Raw genomic sequence first — 18,460 nt, 5'->3', positions numbered from 1 at the left:
CACTTTTGAAAAATCACATCTCAGCCTGGTTAAATGGATTTTTCCACAATTCAAAACTATAAACTTTTACTCTTGATTTATCTGTGTCCTTTTCCATGACTAGGTTGAATCTAGCTGAATTATGATCACTATTATCAGAATGCTCTTCCACTGATACCCCTTCCACCTGCCTGGCTTTATTTGCTAAAGCTGAATGCAGCATTGATATGTTTTACTCACAAATATTAAACTCTGTGTTTATTAAATACTAACAGATCCTTCATAGTTAGTCAGAGTGTGTACTTTTCGATTAGGAAATGCTAGGATGGGGAAATGGGCAAGATGGACATTTTGATTGAAAGTATTTGGAACATAGTTTGCAAGCATACCACTAAAATGGGAAGCGTTCTTTTTTTCATTTTTGATTGGTTCCTGGAAATGGATCAGTATTGTTTTCCTAACCTACTGCAGAAAAAAAAAGTAACAAATACATTCCCTTCTCATGCCATAGTTACATAACTACATCTATGAATGAGTAATGGAGAAGACATTTCCAACTTTCATTACCCTTCCACATGGGTGTCTGAATACTGTTTCTGGTGGTACTATTCAGTTGTTGCTTTTATTACACATTGGTTGCTCCAGCTTAAATATTCGTACAAATTACAGTAGAATAGGTATTAACAAATTTCAGACAAGCAGTAAAGGGAAGTGTGCTGTATGCACCCAGTTTTCCAAGATTATCTAATTTGCTTCCAGTATAAGTTTAGATTTGTGAAAGGATTACACCAATGAGTTTAACATAAAAGTACACAAAAATTAAAGGGAATGGGCAAGTAAAGGAATGAAAAATTGGCAAGGATTTAGAGTAGATGAGAAGGAAACTCATCTCATCAGTGGATTAAGTCAAGGCTGAATAAAGAAAGGACTAAAAAGTTACTGCCATAAACAAAATAAAACAAAATACAAGGCGTGGCAATATCCTGCAAATAAGAGTTGGTGTAGCCTATCACCTAATGTCCTCTCGTGTGCCGACTGAAGTGTAGGTTATATTGCACGAGTTTCTGCAAGAAGGGCTCATTGTACTGGGTCACACACAGCTCTATGTCTGCAATGTCCTTGCTGCTAACTTTGATTGTGCACTTTGTGGGAGGTGTGGGGAGGTTTTGGTGTAGGACCAAGAGTAACAGTAGAGCTGTACTTTATTAGAGAAACAGATGGAATTCTTTAATCTAATTGAATGTGAAAGGACATTAGTGGCAGAGCAAGATAAAAACAATGTGGCAAAGTGCACTTATAGCAGCAGGCATATCTAAAACATTATAATTGGCACCTTTGACCCCTGTGGCATTGGCAAATGGTTTTTGGACTATTTAAATGGTGGTGTCTTTATACTGTTAGAAACTGACAGGCAAGTGCCTAGCAGAATCCTACTGATGCATTGTGCACATTGCACGCACTCAGACTGTGGCATTCTAAGAACTGCAGGGACAGGTGTGTCTGGCACCTCCCTTGAGCTAAAAGGACGACCAATCTAGGAAAAATATGTGCCTGGATCTTTGGTCCTCAGCGTACATCAGGTGGGCCTGCACTGATGGTCAGCTCACTATTTTATGATAGCAGTTAACCCAACAGGTCAGCCACAGAAACCATGCCTGCAGCAATGGATTAAGATGAAAGGCTGAGCTGTTTGGGAATTGGGTATGTAGAGCATTAATGAAGGAGTGAATGATTATCAATAAGGAGTAGGGAAGGCAATGAAGCTCATCCTGAAACCAAATGTCTGTCAATAAAAGTAATCTTTAGGCTTGACAGAGTTGGTTCCAATGATTCCGTCTGTTTTACAGTTTCACTACTGGTCAGGTATCCTGCTAAAGACCACAGAAATGGCATTTGTCAATGGACAATAGATTTATACAGCATAATGAGGTTATAACTTGTTTCAGTGTGAGCACTGGCATGCCTCTTCCCTTATTACAACCCGACCCGTGTGCCTTTTTATTTACCATACTGCCTCCGCCGCAATGAACAGTCACATGTTAATTATGAACCACCATCCCCATATTTGTTTTTGGGTATCCCCTATGACTATAATGTTTGTCTCTGTTGCCTCCTTTTTTAGCTTGAAAGGGGTGGTAGTGAATTTAAAATTGCAAATAATATTTACCACTAACTTACTAACCAAGGTTCTTGATTTAGGTGGTCAGTGCCCATTCATTGTCATGCAGGTAGTGCGGTAAAATAATTGACAGATTCTGCTACAACCGTCAGCTGGGGCCATATATCGCAGAGCTATTGATACCAGTGCACCTCTTAAAGGGAGGTGCATTGCAGCCAAAAGAAGTGGTGAGTTTTTCAAAAGTCAATCTGGACTGCCACACTTTGAGCAATGAAGAGGGAGGAAGGAGGAGAGATGTCCTGTATTTCCAGGGTGTCGGGATAAAAGCGGCAGGAGGTCTTCCAGACATAAGCTCCGGATCAGTGAAAACAAAATGGTGGCAGATGCTATGGGTGTTACTCTAACAACATTGATACAGTGTGGGAAGAGGTGAGTTCACCTTCAACTGGCACATCCTACCAATTATATTACCAGCCTGATCCACTGCTCAGTGCATTCCACCCAAAAAGATTAATAAGGAGGGAAAAATTAGAGTACGGAAGAAAGCTAGCTAGTAATATAAAGACAGACAAGTAAGAGTTTCCATAGATATTTTAAAAAGAAAACAGTTAACAAAATGAATGTTGGTCCCATATAAAGTGAGTCTTGGGAATTCATAATGGAAAGTAAGGCTATGGTGGAAGAATTAAATAGGTATTTTGCCTTCACTATAGAGGACTCGAGTAACATCTCAGAAATAGTTGTAAATCAAGGAATGGAAGGGAGGGAGGAGAATTTGCTGATGACACAAAGAGGGGTAGGATAGTAAGTTGTGAAGCGGACATAAAGAAGTTACAAAGGGATATCAATAGGTTAAGTGAGTGAACAAAGATTTGACAAATGAAGCATAATATGGGCAAATGTGGAATTCTCCATTTTTTTGGAGGAAGAATAAAAAAGATGCTTATTATTTAAATGATTAGAGATTGTAGAGCTCTGAGATTCTGAAGGATCTGGATCTCCAGTGGGTCTCCAGTCCATGATACAGGTACAACAAGCAATAAGGAAAGCTAGTAGAATGTTATTGTTTATTGTGAAGGGAATTGATTACACAAGTAGGGAGGTTATGCTTCAGTTATACAGGGCATTGGTGAGACCACATCTGGGGTATTGTATACAGTCTCCTTATTTAAGGGAAGATGTAAATGCGTTTCTGAAGTGAGAAGGTTTACTAGACCAATACCAGGAATGGGCGGGTTGTCTTATGAGGAAAGATTGGACAGGTTAAGTTTGTATCCACTGGATTCAGAAGGGTAGGAGCCATCTTAATCAACCTTTAAGGGGCCTTTGACAGGGTGGATGTGGAGAGGATGTTTCTTCTGTTCAAAGAATCTAGAAATAGGGGTCACTTATTGAAATAGGGGGTCACTCATTTAAGACAGAGATGTGGGGAAATTATTTCTCTCAGAGAGCCATGAGGCTCTGGAACTCTCTTCCTCAAAAAGCTGTGGAGCGTGATCTTTGAATATTTTTAAGGCTGATTTTGATAGATTCTTGATTCACAAAGCGGTGAAAGGTGATCAGTGGTAGGCAGGAATGCAGGGTTGTGGTTACAATCAGATCAGCCATGATCTAATTGAATGCTGGAGCAGGCTCAAGGGGCCGAGTGGCATACTCCTGCTTCCAATTTGTGTGTTTGTATAGCCTCCCCCACCATCAATCTCTATCAATCATTACTCAACACTTCAGTTGATATGCTTTATGTTACCCTCACATATTTAGCACTGTTGTAAGCCTTACATGCACAACACACAGCTCACACCCATTGTCAGCTATTCAACCATAGCAGCCATGTTACATAAGTATATTGCAGAACATTGGCACAGTTTTCATTACCTTGTAAGAAAAGGTGGTACCTAACAGCAGACAGAAGGAAGGAATTGGATAAGACAAATGTATCTGCATGTTTTAACTCCCATGGAGGAGACAGTGCTGACCATTATGGGAAGGTGCATCATTGAGGTCATGGCTACTGGTGGGTCTGAAGGAATCAATGAGCGTATCTGCATACTTAATCCACTTTCTCCTCTCATCCCTCTTCCCTCTGATCTTCCTATCTCTTCTGAATCATATGGTACGCATTTCTTACTTCTCTCTTCCCACAGCTAAACCTATGCCGCTTCATTTCAGCTATCCAAGAACTAGAACCTTTCCAGTCAATGGAGAAAGAGAAAGAAGACAAGGAAGCTGAAGCCACTAATTCAGAGATTGACACTGCATACTTTAGAAATTAGAATAAAGCAGGGATCTGCACATGGTGATACACTGGACACAAATGCGTAGGAGCCAGGGCTAGGGGAAGGATAACGGAGGTACCAGATTGCCAGAGGGCACTCTGTTGCTTATTTCTCCAGTAAAGTAAAGTCGCCATAGTCCCAGATGACCATCGGCTGCTTTCACCTTTGAGAGGGAGAGCAGACTGGCGGTGATTTAACCTGAGGATCACCACACCTCAGACGGGGTGAAGGGGGGTTCAGAAGGGTGGGGCCTTCATGAATAACTTTAGCCGGCACGGGAAATGAACCTGCGCTGCTGGCCTCGCTCTGCATCACGATCTAGCTGTCTAGCCAAGTGAGCTAAACATAAGAACTAGGAGCAGGAGTGGGCCATCTGGCCCCTCGAGCCTGCTCCGCCATTCAATGAGATCATGGCTGATCTTTTGTGGACTCAGCTCCACTTTCCGGCCCGAACACCATAACCCTTAATCCCTTTATTCTTCAAAAAACTATCTATCTTTACCTTAAAAACATATAATGAAGGAGCCTTAACTGCTTCACTGGGCAAGGAATTCCATAGATTCACAACCCTTTGGGTGAAGAAGTTCCTCCTAAACTCAGTCCTAAATCTACTTCCCCTTATTTTGAGGCTATGTCCCCTAGTTCTGCTTTCACCCGCCAGTGGAAACAACCTGCCCGCATCTATCCTATCTATTCCCTTCATAATTTTAAATGTTTCTATAAGATCCCCCCTCATCCTTCTAAATTCCAATGAGTACAGTCCCAGTCTACTCAACCTCTCCTCATAATCTAACCCCTTCAGCTCTGGGATTAACCTAGTGAATCTCCTCTGCACACCCTCCAGTGCTAGTACGTCCTTTCTCAAGTAAGGAGACCAAAACTGAACACAATACTCCAGGTGTGGCCTCACTAACACCTTATACAATTGCAACATAACCTCCCTAGTCTTAAACTCCATCCCTCTAGCAATGAAGGACAAAATTCCATTTGCCTTCTTAATCACCTGTTGCACCTGTAAACCAACCTTCTGTGACTCATGCACTAGCACACCCAAGTCTCTCTGAACAGCGGCATGCTTTAATATTTTATCGTTTAAATAATAATCCCGTTTGCTGTTATTCCTACCAAAATGGATAACCTCACATTTCTCAACATTGTATTCCATCTGCCAGACCCTAGCCCATTCACTTAACCTATCCAAATCCCTCTGCCGACTTCCAGTATCCTCTGCACTTTTCGCTTTACCACTCATCTTAGTGTCATCTGAAAACTTGGACACATTGCCCTTGGTCCCCAACTCCAAATCATCTATGTAAATTGTGAACAATTGTGGGCCCAACACGGATCCCTGAGGGACACCACTAGCTACTGATTGCCAACCAGAGAAACACCCATTAATCCCCACTCTTTGCTTTCTATTAATTAACTAATCCTCTATCCATGCTACTACTTTACCCTTAATGCCATGCATCTTTATCTTATGCAGCAACCTTTTGTGTGGCACCTTGTCAAAGGCTTTCTGGAAATCCAGATATACCACATCCATCGGCTCCCCATTATCTACTAAACTGGCTCCCACTATCTCCAATAGCAACCTGGAAGAAACCAAACACATGCACATTAAGAGTCATATTCACCTGACAGTCACAGACAATGCTCTCTCACTCCAATTTGAGGTTGCAGTTGTGGCTGAAGCAATTAAGAGGTTTTTGTCCTGGACCCTCTTGCGAAGCGCAAACATTTGAAACATTTGTCCTTGTTGAAGTTGAGGTGAAGGAACGATTTCCGAAAGACCTTTGACAGATATGCCCTCCTGCTGAGAGCCATTCTCCCTCTCTCCTCTTCCATCGGCATGTCCTGCACTGCGAGGCCTCTCTTCATTCCCCCATATATGTTTAGTTCCCACGTGAAGCTCTATCCGGCCACCCCATGTCTGGCAACAGTTTATTTCAGCTCAAGATTTGAAATTTTAAGGAAGTATTTACACACTAACCAGATCACTCTCTGAAGACTATTGAAACTTTAGCCAAATATAGGAAAGCTCCACAAATGAGTTCAATTACATCAACAGCCAGCAGAAATAATCCAGCTGGTGGTTGTTAGGTGTACATGTGCACTGGAGCCATCTAAGATGGCCACCTGCAAAGGACCATGGGAATTATGGCCAACCCAGGACTCAGACAGATACATAGCCGACATGTATTTAAAACACAGGTAACCAGACCTGATTGCAACCCCCCACCCCCCCCCCGCTCGTTTGCATTTTAATGGCCAATTTTCCCAGGATAATAGAACTCCAATCAAGCCAACAGCCACAGACTGATCGGCGCCACTCCCTTTACTCAGAAAGCCCAACTGCCAAGGTCAATGGCCGCTAAGGACCCGCCCAGCTACCAAGGCACCCGCCGCTTTATTGGCCGAAATCGAAGACAGTGATCAGAGCCCTGTCGAACTATTGGGTCTAAGGTTAAGGACCGCCCCAAAGAGCACGAAATCCCAGAGGATAAAAGAGAGTACAGCCATGTGCCTGTGCCAACCCAATCGTAGCAGGAACAGTCAGCCAAGTTCAAGACCAACGATCGCTACCTGACAGATGAGGCCAGCAGAGACAGAGCCACTTTCTTCAAACCAGCCAAGTGAAATCCAGATAAAGGCCTTATCCATTTGCACAGTGGCGGTTGCCCTGAAGTTAAGAATAGGTTATTGTAGTTGATAGGTGTAGTTTAACTCGTTGTAGATATTGGGTGGTATTCTCCGCTCCCGGGACTAAGTGCCCGTGCTGTCGTGAACGCCGTCGCATTTCACGACGGCGCGAACAGGGCCTGGGCACGACCTATTCTGGCCCCGACAGGTGAAGGAGCCCCCCTCCCCTCCACACAGACCTCCCCCCCCCCCCTCCTCAGTGTTCCCGCACAGTTCCCACCGGCAGCGACCAGGGGTGAACGCCGCCCGCGGGACTGTCATTTCTTTCGCCGGCGCGACTAGTGCGGCACCCCGGCGATTCACCCACCCGGCGTGGGGGTAGAGAATACCGCCCAATGTGTTTGCATGTCGACATAACTCTTGTGTATGTACATAAACCATCTTTTGAACTAAATATATGGTCATTTGATCGATATAAGGGAAGGCTAGTGGTTCACCAACATTATCATTAATATTAGCAACAGTATTGGAAACGCTGTTGGGATCAAAACGGGCAACAGCACCATCGTCAAGATGGCATCCAGTTCATTTCCAATCAGAAGTGTCCACACATATCTTAAACAAGGATTCGCATAAATCCTAAAATGACAGATGATGCAGAGATCTCCATTTAGAGTCTAAGCCCAAACTGCAAAGAGAGGTTTAGGCCTTCAAACGTGTGAAAAAATATAGAAATCAGTCTCATATGTAAATTTAATCATCTGATGCAGGGGGAAAAAATCTTCTTGTGACTTTATTATTGTTGCGCACTTATTTAAATCCTTAATCAAGAATAAAACTGCAACAAATATTTTGAGTTCACTTTATCCAGCTTCTCCTTTCTAGAACATTGGCATATGAATTAATTGCAATAGTATGTTTGAATTACAATTTATGACTTTCGATCTGAGCTAGTCAGATGATGTGGAAATGTGCCTGATATAGGTACAATTTAATGCCAGAACATAGGCACTAGCCAGATAGGTAGGTGAACAAATAGATAACATTGAAGTTTATACTATTTATATTAAGATATTTTCCAGATAGTTGATGTTATGGCAGACAGTAATTTGAAATGTTCTTCTTGTACCTATGGTTTGACCATAACTTTATTGAAATGCATATTTTGACATATTTTAAGCAATTAATGATATCACAAATTATAATAATTGTGTTAAAATCATTTAAAATGTTTCAAATAAATGTCACACAAAAAGTCAAATACAATGTACAGTAACTTAATTCACCACATGATTATCCTCGTCCCTGAAAACAGGTTGGACTTAGGAACACTTCCCTGTCCATAAGGAAGGCCTTCCTAACTCCATCTGTCAAGGAGCTAGTTAGATTTTTCACAAAGGTCAATTCTAGGTTTATATATTCAAGCTGCTGACCTATGCACTTTGCCCCTTTACTCCTGCCAATCACAGATGCAAAACTCAGGTGCAAAGTGTATAGATCAGCATTATAGCCACATTAACTGTACCATATTGAAGTTGACCTCCACCACAAAAATGTGAATACCTTTACAATCTATGCTACTGAGTCATCTTTTAATTGAACAAAAAATAACAGGGATGAATCGTTAAGATAAATTATCATTTAATCCTATTTTAAACCTATTAAATTGTCATTTAATCCTATGGTTTGTGAGTCTCCCCAAGCATACATTATTCCTCTGTTAAGAAGGCAGGCAGATGATAACAGGCCTTTGTGAGAATTGCCACAAAGTGACCCATCTGCAACAACTCACATTTTTATAGCACCCTTAGTGTAGTAAAATCGAAACCAATCCCAAAAAGGAGATATTATGACAAATGATCAAATGCTTAATCGAAGAAGTAGGTTTGAAGCTTAATCTATGGAGCTAAGTTTCGACTAGGGCAACCTGACGGCAAGTAGCATACTTGCCCTTGTACATTTTGCATTTCTGGCATACAAATGAGCATCTCTTGGTTTCCATATGGAGGGAGAACAGCTTACTTTACAGAGAGCCTTAGAATTCTGGCACCAGAAATCATCTATGTCAGCCATTTGTTCCCTGAAAGACTCATGCAGAATCAGAAGGCAGGCAGGGCCATGAAAATAGCAAGGTCCAACAGACCATGTTCGTTTCAGAGATATCTCGCCTTACTGAAAGACTCAATTAACTCTCCCATTCCAGGGAATCCTCACTGAAAGCCACCACTTTCTTCTTCCACTATGGTAGGCTCAAAGGAAGCACTGGGAAATCAAATTATTGAACAGTACCATACATTGTTACATGGGAAGATCTAGGCACAGAAACTGGGTGACACAGGGAATAGATTTACCTCATACACTTCAAACTATTTTACTTGTGCCAGAGTTTCCTTTGTGCTGTTATGCGTTTTTGCTTGAACATATTATTTGATAGTGAGTTATAGTAAGGGACCCTAAAGTTACATGTTGTGACATGGGGCCCAGATGGCGGTACCTCGTCCAACCGTGGCACATGCCCAGCCCCGCTTTGTACCCCAGCTCGACGGACACAGCCCTTAGATAAGGACACAATCCTTTTCTCAAAGTTATGCAAGGTGCCTTAAAGGCCCATGTCTATTATGTACAGTTAAACTTGGGAGAGCCCAGACTCATGAAAGGATTATCTGAATGCAAGTTTGTTTTGACAGCTGCAGAGAACTTTGTTAACTTTGCTTTATTAACATCTTTATATGGTACAATAAGTTTTTTTAATGATCTCTTTTGTCAATGTCGCAATGTTTATTTGCACAAGATTAAGAGGTGTGAAGTGTTTGAATCTTCTTATTGATGCTTTGATTGACATTTTTACAAGGTTGTGAGACCAGTGTACTTTTTCAAATGAAGATTTATAAATCAGTGTTCCACACATGCCACTGTTATTGTACGGTACATTGGCTCTGTACAAGGTGTGTACTGGGTAAATGGACCAAGGGCTATGAGTTTGCACAGAGATCAAACACTCTGTGAGAGTGGCTTACAAAATTGGCCATTGGATCCTTGCATGCCTGAGTGCTGCTCTGTTGCATTTTGGAGGCACGGCTTGGGACTAATTTTGAAATTTCTGGCCCTTGCATCTGGGAGAAATTAGGAAAATTATAAAAATGGCCTTGGACAGGAATGTCAAAATGTTCCCATCTCCTGCTTTTCCCAGAGATGGCTTCTGTGCATTGACAGCAACCCATCCCGCAGCAATGGGAAGCCAATTGAAGTTGTTAATGAAGCAATAAACAGGTATTTTCCAAGGGCATTGCAACCTTGCAGTGTTTGTGACTTGTCAATTCACAGGAGGAAAGTGCACAGTTGGGAGGTCAGAACACCATGAAAAAAACTGCAGTCTGCACTTTAAAGGTCATCCACAGGCAGAGGCTAGCAATTGCATGATTATCTCCTGAAGACTGATGTCAGGGATAATGCTGGTGGTAAAGAAGTGGCTGCCATTTCCTGAAGCCATTTTGAACCTTCATTTTATCCGACCTGTTCCTATCCCATAACACTGTTAACACCAGCAACACTTTTAACCCCCCCCCCCACAATTCCAGACCCTCCCCCCCCCACCCCCTCACCAACTCTTCTCTCCCCCCCCCCCCCCCCCCCCCCCCCCCCATGCACAGAGACCCACAGACATGAGAACCCTGTCTGGAAGTGAGCAGTCCAGGCAGTGAAAGAAAATCACTGTTGTAACACTCACCTGAGAAAACACCTGCTAACTCAGACAGAGGAATCACCATGCGTCAATTCCTGCAAACAAAAAGCAGTGTTTATACCCTTCATATCCTAGAGCTGCAAGGCATTCATTCATTTCCCTTAGTGGGCTGTGATTGACAGTTTCCATATGCACACAGTGCTCTGACAATGTTTACAAACATCAACCACTTCATAGAGAACTGCATTCCAATTATCCCCCTTCACAATTGCGTGATTTTGAAGTGCTCAGCTGGAAATTGACAGTACTTAACTCTTTGATATTGACTTTGAAGTAGTCAGTTGTGAAACTAACAGAAAGCACCAACTCTCCTTGATGTGATGTGGAGATGCCGGCGTTGGACTGGGGTGGGCACAGTAAGAAGTCTTACAACACCAGGTTAAAGTCCAACAGGTTTGTTTGGAATCACCAGCTTTTGGAGCACAGCTCCTTCCGCATTTATCTGATGAAGGAGCTGCGCTCCAAAAGCTCATGATTCCAAACAAACCTGTTGGACTTTAACCTGGTGTTGTAAGACTTCTCTTTGATGAGGTCAAGGAGCTGTAAATCAAAGCTGATGTTTATAAACATTGTGGTTAGTTTCACAGCTGACTACTTCAAAGTCGCAAGTGTGAAGGGACATGAATGGACCAATGCAGACAGCTGGATGGGTGTGGAAACTGTCAATCTCAGCCAAGTAATATCAATATCAAAGGGAAATGAAAGATCTCAGTGGGTTTAAACCCAGCTGACTGGTTTTCTCTTTCCAGGGATTGACAGGTGCTGCTTCCTCTGCCTGAACCAGGGTGTATTGCACAGGTGAGTTTTAAAGCAGTGATTTTTTTCACTGCCTCTGTCTGGACTGCTCTCAAGTTTCCAGACCGGGGTCTCCAGGATGCTATAGACTCTGGAACAGATCCTGCAGATTGGAGGGTAGCTAATGTAACTCCACTACTAAAAAGGGAAGTGGAGAGAAAATGAGGAATTATAGTCCAGTAAGAAGCTTCACATCAGTAGTGGGGAAAATTCTAGAATCCATTCTCAAAGATTTTTTAGCATAGCACTTAGAAAACAGTGGCAGGATTGGACAGAGTGAGCATGGATTTATGAAGGGGAATTCATGGTTGACAGATCTACTGGAATTCTTCAAGAATGCAACTAGTAGAGTCGATGAGGAGGAGCCAGTGGATGTGGTTTATTTGGACTTTCAGAAGGCTTTTGACAAAGTCCCGCATAAGAGATTAGTGTATAGCACATTGGACTTGGGGTATTGTATTGCGATGGATAGAAAATTTATTTTATATAAATTTAGAGTACCCAATTATTCATTTATTTTTTTCCAATTAAGGGACAATTTAGCGTGGTCAATCCACCTAACCTACACATCTTTGGGTTGTGGGGATGAAACCCACGCAGACATGGGGAGAATGTGAAAACTCCATATGGACAGTGACCCAAGGCCGGGATTCGAAACCAGGTCCTCAGCTCAGTAGTCCCAGTGCTAACCACTGCACAACATGCCGCCCTAAGCTGGATAGAAAACTGGTTGACAAACAGGAAACAAAGAGTAGGAATTAAAGGGTATTCTACAAATTGGAAGGCGGTGACTAGTGGGGTACTGTAGGGATCAGTGTTAAGATCCCAGCTATCCACAATATATATTACAGTAATGATTTCAATGAGGGAACAAAATATCTCCAAATTTGCAGATGATCCAAGTTGGGTAGGAAGATGAGCTTTGAGGAGGATGCAAAGATCCTTCAGTGTAATTTCGACGAGTTGACTGAGTGGGCAAATAAATGGCAGATGCAGTATAATTTTGGTATAACCTTGGTAGCAAAAACGGAAAGGTAGACTATTATCTGAATGACCATAAATTAGGAGAAGGGAATTTGTAACGAGACCTGGATGTCCTTTCACACCAGTCAGTGAAGGTAAGCATTTTTAAATATATATATTTAGTGTACCCAATTCTTTTTTTCCAATTAAGGGGCAATTTAGCGTGGCCAATTCACTTAGCCTGCACACCTTTTTTTTTGGGTTATGTGTATGAGAACCAAACTCCACACGGACAGTGACCCGGGGCCGGGACTGAACCTGGGCCTTCGGCACCATGAGGCAGCAACGGTAACCACTGCGCCACCATGCAGCCCCAGCACTGAAGGTAATCATGCATATATAGCAGTGGTAAAGAAGGCGAATAGTAGGTTGGCCTTCATAGCGAGAGGATTAGAGTACAGGAGCTAGAACGTCTTGCTGCAATTATACAGGGCCTTGGTAAGGTCACATCTGGAATATTGTGTGCAGGTTTGGTCTCCTTATCTGAGGAGGGATGTTTTTGCTGTGGAGGGAGTGCAGTGAAGGTTTACCAGACTGATTCCTGGGATGGCACGACTGATGTATGAGGAGAGATTGAATCAGTTAGGATTTTATTCCTTGGAGTTCAGAAAAATGAGGAGGGAATCTCATAGAAACCTATGAAATTCTAACAGGACTAGACAGTGTAGATGCAAGAATGATGGTCCCAATTATGATGGTGTCTAGACCAGGAGTTATAGCCTGAGGACACGGGGTACACCATCGAGGACAGAGATGAGGAGACATTTCTTCACCCAGAGCGTGGTCGGACTGTGGAATTTACCACCACAGGAAGTCGTTGAGGCCGAAACATTGTGGGCGAGATTCTCCGCAAATGTGGAGAATCGTAAAGGCTGCCATGGGAAAGGCCGTGACCCACGGCAGCCTTCACGCCCACTTCCGGGGCCAATTCTCCCCCCCCCCCCGCCGGGCGGGGCGAGGAGCACGGCCCCGTGCATCACGTCGGCACGGCCTTGATGACGGTCGTCAAGGCCGCACGTCAAGCGTTATGCCGGCTGACGCGGCCGATGACGTCAGCCGCGCATGCGCGGGTTGGACAACGCCAACACGCGCATGCGCAGTTGGCGTCTTTTCCCTCAGCCGCCCCGCAAGACATGGCGGCTTGATCTTGCGGGGCGGCGGAGGGAAAAGAGTGCATCCGTTACGGACGCACGACCCGCAATCGGTGGGCACCGATCGTGGGCCTATGCCCCCCTTGGCACAGCCGTGGTACAGCCGTGCCAATTGGGCCCCCAGATGCCCTAAACAGGCATCTGGCGCCCGTTTCACGACGGCAGCGAGCAAGTGTGTTTGCTGCCGTGTTAAAACGGGCGTGAAGGCCCGGCCGCTGGGCCCATCGGCCTTGGAGAACTGCCGCTCGCCGTAAAAAGCGGCGATTCGTGGCGTGGTTCGGGCGCGTGGGGGGGAGAATAGCGGGAGGGCGTGAAAAATGTCGGGAGGCCCTCCCGCTATTCTCCCACCCGGCGTGGGGGGCGGATAATCTTTTCAAGAAGCAGTTGGATGTAGCACTTGGGGCAAAGGGGATCAAAGGATATGGGGGAAAGCGGGATTAGGCTATTGAGTTGGATGACCAGCCATGATCATAAATAATGAATGATGGAGCATGCTTGAAGGGCTGAATTTCCTCCTGCTATTTTCTATGTTTCTCTGTTTTTGAGGGCCTTCCAATCAGGGGTTTCTCTTCTGGGGATGTCTCTTTAATTAGGGGGTCTCTGGGGGTAATTTAATTTGGGGGGGCGGTCTGGTGGGGATGGTGGGCAGGTCTTCCATTGTAGGGGGAGGGTGACGCTCCGATGGACTTGGAGGCAACTCTCTTTAAGAGTTACCCCTTTGGCCCACTGTGAGGTACACCACATCAGGTACATGCTTGTCAAGACCTGCACTAATTCTCGCCCACGTGAATCTCGCCCCACGGGACCGGAGAATCACGAGTCCCCGGATAATATGGTGCCCGGTTCATTAGTAAGGTGCAAATTGGTCCCATTTGCATCCTATTACCAGGCCAGGCACTATATTCTTAATGACCCATTTGCATCCTCCCTCTGGTGTGGGGCACGAACCTCGACCCTGACACCAGTGAGATGCCAAGTGAGGTACCGGAACACCGGAATGGGATTGCACTGCCACAGAATATGGCCCCACAAAACCCCCAGATGTATAATTGATGAGGTCAAGACCGCAAGGTATGACATGGCTGTCCATCTGCCTCAGCAGTCCCTGTCACCGGACTTAGTCCAAGATGTGAAAATTCTGACCTGGGTCTCGAGGATAGCTGATTGGGGAGTTCTAAACCATAAAACGGAGGAGCATAGGAGCAGAAATAGGCCATTCGGCCCATCAAGTCTGCTCCGCTATTCAATGAGATGATGACTGATCTGATATAATCCTCAACTCCACTTTCCTACCTTCTCCTCCTAACCCTCAATTCCCTTCTTGATTAAAAATCTGTCTATCTCAACATCAAACATACTTAATGATCCAACAGCCTTCTGTGGAAATCATTCATTACGTTCTGAGAGAAGAAATTCCTCCTCATCTCTGGCTGAAACCCTTCCTCTGAGATTATGTCCTCTGGTCCGAGACTCTCCCACAAGAGAAAACATACTCTCAACATCTACCCTGTCAAGCCTCCTGAGAATTCTCTATGTATTAATAAGTTTGGCTCTCATCTTCTAAACTCCAATGAGTACAAGACCACTCTACTTAAAGTCTCCTCGCAAGAAAATTCCTCCATACCCGGGATTAACCTAGTGATACCTTTCTGGAATACGTCCAATGCCAGTATACCTTTTCTTACATAAGGGGACCAAAACTGTTCACGCTATTGCAGGTGTGGTCTAACTAGTGCATTGCCTGGGGTGGAATTCATCCAGAAATCTTCTGAAGGTGCCATTCACTGGGAAGATTTCTAACTGTGGTGGCGAGCGGGAACTGCCGCGAGCTTCACCACACTCAGCACTACAATGCAACGTTAATTAGTCCACTTATGGAGACTCCATGGACTTCACACCTTAAATGAAGGTTCACCAAACAATTTGCCTGGACGGCGCTTGCCAGTCCCCGCTAACAAGGTCGAGCAGCATTTAGACAGCTCTTGCACAGCCAGCCACATTCAGCTCGCAGCCATGGTGTTGAGACATCCGGCCTCAGGATTTGGAGATGCAGGCCTGGTGAGGCTCTTGGATGTGGTCAAGACCAGGAGAGATGTCCTGTTCCCCCGAGTGTCCCGGAGGGTCAGCCACAGGGCAGCCTGCGCCGCCCAGGATGAAGTGGCAGTGGCTGTCAGCTCCTGCAGCATTACAAGGAGGACAGGCCTCCAGTGTCACGAAGAGGTCAACGACCTACACCGAGCCACATGAGTGGCACCGGACCCCCCACCCCGCCGAAACCACCCCCCCCCCCCTCAAAAACCCTTCCTTCCCGCCCGCCTTGTGCAGCTAATGGTGCCCTCACTGTGTTCCCGCAGGAAAGGTTGTCTCGCCACTGTCACAAGAGTCCAGATTGGCAGCGGCTTGCCGGACATCAGAACCCTCACCACATTCGAATAATGGGCCCTGGAGGTTACGTGCTGGCCGAGAACAGAGCAGTCATCAACGTGGAGGTCGACGTTATGTTACTCTCTAAGCCTGAATGAAGACTGTAGACTTACAGTTAACACAAACACTTTATTCAAAGGGTTCATTCTGCTTCCAGAGCTCAACTAGATGTAAAACAGTCAAGAGGTATGACCAGTGAAACTAAGGTAAACTGCCTATGCTGAGCTGTCTCTGTGTGCTGCTGCTGCTCACTAGCTCTGTGCTTCTCAAAGAGGCGGATCCTGCCTTGGGCTGGACCCTTTATACCCGTCTCTGATGCTGCCTCTAGTGGTGTTGTGACTGTTACATCTGTGCTGCAATCCCTGGTGTATGTGCAGATGTATATACAGATGTACAGATCACTACATCCCCCCCCCTTTTGATTAGATATGTTTCCTAAACTGGCCGCAAGAAAACTGTACAGAACAAGTGGTGAGAATAAGCAAATCTGCACACTGCGAAAATGATAAAGTAATACAGAAATAATTAACAGTGTCATGAGTCCATCGTTAGAAATGTTCATATTCGTCTTGTGGGTGTGTTGAAGTGTCGTTACAAATCCAGCCGGTTGGGTGCCTTACGGCTTCTGCTGGAGCGTCATAACGGTGGAGGTGAGGGTGACGGTTTGATGTCATCAAGAGTATTGTCTGGCGTTGTCTGGCTAGGAACGTCCTGTGGACTAATGGACTTGGTCAAGTCCAGTGTGGGAAACACCGGCGTTGTAGGCCGAAGCATTAACAGATCCCGGCGGTAACGGTGAAAGAGTACTCCCGCCAACGACTTGACAATGTAGGACTGCGGTGCCTCCTGCCTGATCACGGTGGCTGACTCAGACCATCCACCTTCTGGGTCCCTGATCCTGATGATGTCGCCCCCGTTCAGTGGCTTGAGTGGGATCACATGTTGATCGTAGTATTGTTTTTGTTTGGACCGTAGTACCCGCATTTTGTCGAGTACCATAGCGTTATCCGGGTCTCGGAATTGAATCACCGGTAGGGTTGTCCGGATGTTCCTGCCAAAGAGCATCTGCGCTGGCAATAGTCCTGAGCTCAATGGAAAAGAGTGACCCACGGTGGGCCCCCATCGTGGGCCAGGCCACCATGGGGGCACCCCCCGGGGCCAGATCGGCCCTTACCCCCCCCCAGAGCCCGCCCGTGCCGCCAGTCCTGCCGGTAAGGGAGGTGGTTTGATTCACGCCGGCGGGAGTGGCATTACAGCAGCGGGACTTCGGCCCATCGCGGGCCGGAGAATCTCCGGGGGGGCCCGCCAACTGGCACGTCGCGATTTCCGCCCCCGCCGAATCTCCAGTGCCAGAGAATTCGGCGGCCGGCGGGGGCGGACTTTGTGCTGCCCCCGGCTATTCTCTGACCCGGCGGTGGGTCGGAGAATCCAGCCCGTGATCTCTTCACGCTTGGGGATGTGGTAGTGTTCCTGGCGAATGTTCTGGTTCAGGTCCTTCGGGTCTATGCATATGCAAAGATCCCCAGAAGGTTTATTAACACAGACAATGGAGCTAACCCAGTCAGTCGGCTGTGTGACTCGCGATATTACGCCTTGTGACTGCAGTCTGTTGAGTTCCGCTTTCACCTTCTCCCGCAGTGGAGTTGGAACCCTCCTGGGCGGCTGAATGGCGGGTTTGGCATCTGTCTGCAGCATAATTTTGTATTGGCAGGGTAAGGTGCCCATGCCTTTGAATACATCGGGGTTTCTTGTAGTATGCTGTGGATTTTAGCTTCCAGGCTTGATGGATCCTGGGTGTGCATGTAAATGCGTTGCACCAGCCGCAGGTCTTTGCAGGCCTGAGCGCCTAACAGTGATGATTTGTTGTCGTCTACAATCTCGAATTGTAGCTGCTTGCATATCGTCTTGTTGTCCACCCGGAGATGGCACGATCCCTTTGAGGCGATCTGATTGCCATTGTAGTTCTTCAGCAGACATGCAGCGGATATTATTTCATGGTCTCCTGGAATCGAATGGAGATCCTTGCTCGTGAGGAGGTTAGCTGAGGCCCCAGTTAAGCTTGAAGAACATAGAACATAGAACAGTACAGCACAGAACAGGCCCTTCGGCCCTCAATGTTGTGCCGAGCCATGATCACCCTACTCAAACCCACCGATCCACCCTATACCCGTAACCCAACAACCCCCCCCTTAACCTTACTTTTTTTAGGACACTACGGGCAATTTAGCATGGCCAATCCACCTAACCCGCACATCTTTGGACTGTGGGAGGAAACCGGAGCACCCGGAGGAAACCCACGCACACAGGG

General features: G+C 45.6%; 1 long non-coding RNA gene across 11 annotated transcripts in view; it reads left to right on the top strand.

Moving 5' to 3' along the window:
- The window catches only part of LOC119971332, a 508,049-nt gene that overhangs the window by 453,351 nt on the left and 36,238 nt on the right, over positions 1–18,460 (top strand). The window lies entirely within an intron of this gene.

This window comes from Scyliorhinus canicula, chromosome 9 (genome assembly GCF_902713615.1).
Source record: "Scyliorhinus canicula chromosome 9, sScyCan1.1, whole genome shotgun sequence".
In the NCBI taxonomy this organism is placed as follows: Eukaryota; Metazoa; Chordata; class Chondrichthyes; order Carcharhiniformes; family Scyliorhinidae; genus Scyliorhinus; species Scyliorhinus canicula.
The sequence above is the reverse complement of the archived record's forward strand: the minus strand, read 5'-3'. Positions and strand labels throughout refer to the sequence as shown.